This window comes from Neovison vison, chromosome 1 (genome assembly GCF_020171115.1).
Source record: "Neovison vison isolate M4711 chromosome 1, ASM_NN_V1, whole genome shotgun sequence".
In the NCBI taxonomy this organism is placed as follows: Eukaryota; Metazoa; Chordata; class Mammalia; order Carnivora; family Mustelidae; genus Neogale; species Neogale vison.
The window spans coordinates 15,821,314-15,828,299 of NC_058091.1; positions in this window are offsets into that span (position 1 = coordinate 15,821,314).

Consider the following 6,986-nt stretch of genomic DNA (forward strand, 5'->3'; position numbering starts at 1 on the left):
TTCTATTTATCCCAGTACCACGTGTTTGCTAAATGAATTAACATAGGAACAGAGCACAAGGTCCCGGGAAGGACAACGCAGAGACCCAACAGCGAAGGGGAAGAGAAAAGGAAATGGAAGGGAAGATTTCTTGAGTGACATTCAAGGTTCTTTCACACTTGCGAGCAGAGGAGCCTTCTGGGCCTCTGTGTTTTCTTAAGGCCTCTCTCTGCCCCACCTTCCTCTGCAAGGGTTTCACTTTCCAGTCGGTCCCATCTCTGAGCCCACGCATCGCTCAAACCGGCTGGTACCGGTTCTTACAGGTTCCCCGCTGGACTTCTGTGCATGGAGCGAGATACATCCCAGGGCAGGCACATGGCACCAACACAAGCATCCTTGCTGCTTCTTCCTGTGTCATTGATCTGCCAGTATTAACAGCACGGAAAAAGGCTGCTCAGCAAATTCTCCTTGTAAATGCTCGTCAGATGGGCCGCAGATGCACTGCACACTGATGACTTGTTGGGCGAAAAGGATACTCTTACTGGAAAGCAGCTTTTGTTGGTTCACTGGCAGCACTAGTTACACAATCAGGAAGAGCAGGAATGATTCCTAGTATCCCCGCCAGGGGTGGGGGCCCAGGAGTGAAAGAACAGCCCCCACAGAAGCCACGTCTACGGCCAGCGGGCACCGACCGGCCAGCCAGCCAGCCCAGTGCAGTCCGCCCTTGTGGCCTAATTGGAAAAGGACCAGAAAGCCCCGCTATTTAAAAACATCCTTTCCCAGAAATCTGCCACAGGACCTGCACGTCCACTCTGAGAAACCAGCTCCTTTTGGTTTAAGGTAAAAGTTGTCAGTTAACTATTCTCGTCTCACCTGGGAACGGTTAGGGAGTCATTGCCACAGTAGTGAGAGTTAGCCAGGGCCACCGCATCCTCCCAAGGAACTGTATGGGCCTTTTAGAAGGAGCCAGAATGGGACGGTCAGAGGGAGGGCTGGAGAGGCTGATTGGGAAGCAGAGAGAGCACGCAGTTCTAGGGGCATAACAAGGTCTGACCTAGTTACAACAACTCCAAGACGCTGGGCGACAAAGGGTGACAGAATGTCCTGGAGAAAGGAAGAAAGACAAAGGCGCACACACTGCTTTTGTTTTTGTTTTTCTGTCTTTTTAAATTCAGGGAAAGATTTTGCTTTATATAATCAATACCGGATAAGGCAGGTTTAGAAAATAATCTCGCATTTTCAGATACAAAGTTGCTAGAAGTTCCAAGAGGCTTTGTTTCAAAACACAATTAATATTTTATACACAGAACCTAACAACTGAAATCCTGGAGCGGGGGCCTGGTTATCTTCCGATCTGAGATACTGCTATTGTAACATATTTCCCCAAACAGATGGTAAAAGCAACCGTTTTCTGAAACACAGGTCATTGGCAAAACATTCTTAGTATTTTTCATCTTTTGGAACTCTTTTCTTTGAAAGAACACGCACAAGATTACTTTTTCCTAAGTGTATGCGACAGAATAAATATGACAAACATTAAAGTCAGCCCCACTGATGTCCCTTAAGAGGACACACTGACTTTCCTCCTGAAAGTTTGTTGTAATGTACTAATAGCCTTCTGTATCACGGATGTTTATTAAAAATCTATATACACTCTTCCAGACAGCCTACTCTAAACCCAGAAAATGTCACTAACCATAAATTCTTACTTTGTTACACAAACTAAGCTATATACTTTGTTAAACAAACAAAAAGCTAATCTTTTTTTTTTCTTTCTCAAAGACTCTTCTCAAAGTGAAATAATTTTAATGGTAAGTGAGTTTGTCTTTGCAGATTTAAAAAGTGTTTGCGCTCGACAAAAGACTCAGATCTAAGGCAGACAAAAGCACTGGCGTGTAGGAGAAATTACAGTATTTTTGTTGTTGTTGTTAGCCCTGAAGTATTGAATCTAATCATAGAAACCAAACTATAAATAATAAATGGTTTCCAGGACTCAAATCATCCAACTGAAAACATAATTCGTCACCCCTCACTGCACTTAAACGTCAGTATCGAGTCATGGTCATAAGAATTTTAGGAAACAAACACACAAAGCCCATTATTCACATCACTTTCTGACAGTCAACCCTTACCTCGCCATCAGGTTAAAGCATTTAACTTTAACTTCTCCATCATATGTCAGTCGGCCGGGAAAGCCAGCTGAGATCGCCTGGAAGGAAGGGTACATACTGCAGGACTTTTAAAATTCTGCTCTGTCAGGAGTTCCTGCATGGGCTCATTCCTCTGACTCTGTGACAGCCACTAGCTCTGTTTCTCACTCTGTTCTTTTATAAGGATATTGTGGTCTTTATTGTCCAGAGACGATGAAATCAAGTCTTAGTTATTTCTGAACAATTTTCAGATATCGAGCAAGCACTATGTTACAAATCGTCTCTTGCTTTCAGTCCTAGATCAGTCCCATCTTTAAGGACACCATAGGAGGACTCGCTGGGCTGAGCACAATGAACTAATTATCCCTCTAAGAATGCAGTATGTTTCCAGACACATTTTTCTCCAGGAGATAACACACATCTAATCCATTCAAAATGAAAGGCGTTCAACATGCTCTATCCTTCTGAAAACACGCTTTTAAAAAATGCACTGGAACTTGTAGAAAGGGCTTGGATACTTGATTGATATCCTGCAGCACCAGACTCACAATAATAATTAGAACAAGGATTGATTCTCGTTTCAGAGTAACAACCATGGAGGTTCATAACCTTTACGTGAGCTTGCAAAACCATTTCACCTGTTGGCAGAGGGCAGAGACAAACGTCCTTGGCCAGCTTTCCCCCGCGGCTCCAAGGCGATGGAGTGAGAGGGAAGGACGCGGCCAGGTAGACATCACTGGCGGCACCCTTAGCCTGTAGACTCAGTGATGCAATGGTGGGTTCACAGAGACGATTTACAACAACAGCGGAGGTGGGTACTGGGCTTGTGGGGGAGACACGGCCAGCTGCATGGGGCAGTCAGAAGGCAAAGGGGGCTGCCGGGTGACACGTATATACTATTACAACGATCATAAACACCCATCTGTTACCGTGTGTACCGATCTTTGCCTTTTAGAGCTTTGGCACACACCCAGCAACAACCTGCTGACCCTTCTTCTCCCTTTACATCTTTTCTCTGCTTTAACAGCACCGGCCACTCCCCCTCCCTAACTGGGGAACCCACGCAACGCCAGGTTCTGTGCTAGGCTCAGTGAATGAATGAGTGGACACTGGCCGTGCCTTCTGGACGTTCCTGCCTAGTGGGACTGGACAAGCGTCAGAGAGTGACAAGTGGGACGAGTGTTATGAATCAGATGTCACAGAAATATCTATCTGTGTATCTGCTCGATTTTCCTAAACTGTCTTGCCTCCTATCCCAGCGGGCCTTCAAGTGGTATTAAAAGTGCATAGTAACTTTATGGTGACAGTAAAATCAAGCTACGCGAGGCTTCCATTCCCCTTTCCGTCTTGGCGAGTGAGCTCCATTGGACTCCTCTTTCATCTCATATTTAATTACAAGGTAACGAAGCTGAGAGCCAAATTTGCTGGAAGTTTTTGTGAGTCTGAACACTTGCCTACTTCCCAGTTCCCACAGAGATACATGAAGTAACTTGTTTATGTTAAGAGAACAAAGGAAGGGCAACAGAGCTCTCTGTCAGGCTAGAGGTTTAGTCCTAATTAGGCCGAGAAACAAGTGTAACCCAATTTACTTTGGTTGATTCTGAGTAGAAAATTTCGAATCCTATACAAGGACATGAGAGAAAAAGAAGGAGAAACAGCCCCAATATGCTAGCAGTTGAGGGGTAGGACGAGGGAGGAGACCCCCCGGTGACCCACTGCGATCTTGTCTCTACATTTTCTTTAATGAATATGTATTCTTTGTGTCCTCAAAGTAGGACCACGGGTGCCTGGGTGACTCAGTCGGTTGAGTGTCTGCCTTCGGCTCAGGTCATGATCCCGGCGTCCTGGGATGGGGTCCCGACTGCTCAGTGGGGAGTCTGCTTCTCCCTCTCCCTCTGCCTCATCCCCCAACTTGTGGACTCTCTCTCTCTCAAATACATAAATAAAATTAAAAAAAGAAAGAGATGAATTTAATTTATGTGATAGTTACTCCCCTGGAGCTGACAGCCATCCCCCATCCCTGCATCCCTTTAAGCTCCACTCTGCCCAGGTCCACTTGCCCAGCTTTCTGCTGGGTTTGGCTCTTGGGAAGCCCCAGTGTTATGAGGTAGGAGGAGATGGCAAAAGGGGCATTTCCACCCACTCGCAGACTGACAAGAAATCTGGTGTTCAGCATGGCTGCATCAGACACAGCCCCATCTCCACTGTTCCAGTTCTCATTGGGCCTCCTTGTCCCTTTGGGGTCCCTATGGGTTGTCTCCCAGAGTACTGGTTAAGGCTGTCTGCTTTTGCTTCTGTCCCTGGGTGCGTCACACTCCTTGCTGGCTTTCTTAGCCACACCGCCTTTCACGAAGTAACTCCTTCATTAAATTCCCCCTTTGAGCCCACTGAACTAGTTCCGTCTCTTATCAGGTCCCTGACTGAGACAATTTCATACTCACTCCAGAATCCCCAGTCTGAAAAACTGATCGTTTGATTTCACATGCTTAGTCAGAATGTAGACCACATCTTTTTACTGGGAGGCATACTGTCAAATTTTAGCTTGTTTTGTTTTGTTTAGGGTCTGCTTGACGCTTGTCAATGAAATAGATACTTAATTAGAACCTCTTCTATGCCAGAAACATATTTTTGAATTTGAGATCTACTGATATAATTCATTCCCACAACTATCTTTATTGAGTAGCTACTATGTGCCAGGCAGTCTCAAGCACAAAAGATATACCAGTGAACAGCTACTCATTCCTGCCTTTATGAAATTTATTTTTGAGTGGGGGATATATGGGTTTTAATCTGAGGACATCAGGTTATTAGGACTGGAAAGCTACTTTGGGTTTTTCTAATCTAATTCCTTACTTGGTGTTCAAATTACTACTTCGTGGTAGCTCACCAGATACGCTGAGTCTCTGCTTGGGTCCTGCCCTTTGATCCCTGCTCATGTGGTCCATCCCACATCCGGCAGCCCGAATCTTAGAGTATTTTCTCACATTTATCAGAGGACCACTTCAGGAAAACATAAGACAAATCGAACCTCACCTCCATTTGGAATTTCATTAAATATTTGAGATGCTATCAGGTCGCCCATACATATTTGCCTCTTCATCCCCATTAGTTATCGAGGAACTACTGTAGAAGATTCCTGGGGTGTAGTGCTCAGTGGTGTGGAAAGTGGGAGTTTGCCCCTGGTGCTGTGGGGAGTTTGCTTAAAAATGGCGCCATCCTGTGACCACCTTCTTGACGTGTCTCAAGATCTTCGTTTCCTGGGGCTTCCACCAAAGTCTTTTCAGAATTTTCACCTTTATACCAACTTACTACTGGAAAAAATGTTGAAAAGACACCATTCCTCTGGAAAGTAAATGGTCTCCCTGCTCCTCTTAAGTCACCCTGTCCCCAAATGGCACACTGTGGCCAGGAAGAGACACAAGACCATCATGTGAAGAAGTGCTAAATCCTATGTGAGATGTATACAATGCGAGGAAGGCATGGGGTGCTATAGAAACATATAAAGGGGGGACCAGGCCTGGTTTGGGGTGCTCAGGGAGAGTTTCCTTGCAGGAGGGATGTGTGAACTGACATCTGAAGGCTGAGAAGAAGATAACTTGGGGAAACCCGGCAGAGAGCAGAGACCGTCCAGGTGGTTATAAGTCCTGTGAATGCAGATTGCTGTTTTATCTTGCATTTCCCCCATAGTCACCACTGAGCCTAGAATTTTCCCAGGACAATCTTGTTTGCAAATATACTGTTGCATTAGATAACGATTTTAAGTGTAACAATGCCTCCTTATTAAAGTATCTTCTAGTTTCCTTCTCTACTCTGGGGTGACTCCATCCTCCAGTCCTAATGTGTCCGCCTCTCTCTTCTTTGTTTTTCTTCTGCCCCTCCAAACACTGTGCAGAGGGGCTTAGGCAGGAACCATGATTCTCTTCTTGCGCAATCACCGTGATGGGGCCCCTTATAAGAGATGGATACAGTGCATCACCATGTAAATCTCCCTGCCCAGCATTTTCACCAAAGTATAATCAGATTAAAGCGAACATCAGAGGAGCCCTAAAATGGGAAAGGTCACAAAAGGACAGATTGGAGGAGGGGGGTCACCTCACTCAATTTGTCTTACTACTTCCAGGGGACTTTAGGATTGACTGTGTGCATTTGAGCCTTGAGAACTTCCCAGGGCCATGTGGTCACCTTCCCTAGGAGATCCAAAGCCAGGGACCACTTCCCAGTGCCTGTAGGACTCCAGACAGGACATCTGTGTAAATTAGGACATAACAAAATGGCAGACCCAATGGATGAAGTTGCTCTGAGAGTACAGGGAAACAGATTTTTACAGTGATCGCTGATTATCATCTTAGTGATGGAATGATAAACGCCATCCCCCCACCAGAACTTACTTTGTTCAATCCCAACCACCATTTACTGTTCATGAAGTGACATATGGAAAGGACGCACTACCTGGAGTTGACATGTGTGGAATCTTAGCTCTATGGAAAATTGTGTCATCTCAGGCAAGTCACTAACCTCTCTACGTTCTGAATTCCTTCTGGATTAGTAAAATGAGAACTCAGGAGTCGATGGCATTTAAGAAGACTTTTTAAAATCTAAAAGCCTAAGGGTCCATGGTTTGGGGGGATATGTTGGCATGATGACCCCCTTCTTGACCCCTTTGACAGTCTCTCTTGAGGCTCCTATATAGTTATGTAAGAGTTATATAACTTGAGGATCTTAAATATGGTCCCACTGTTATAGTCAGATAACCATGAGTTGATGCAAAAACCAGGAGCAGATGACATTTGTATAAGGAAACTACCTTAAATTACCTAGAATCCCATATGTGGTAGAACTATGTGGACACCTTAACTC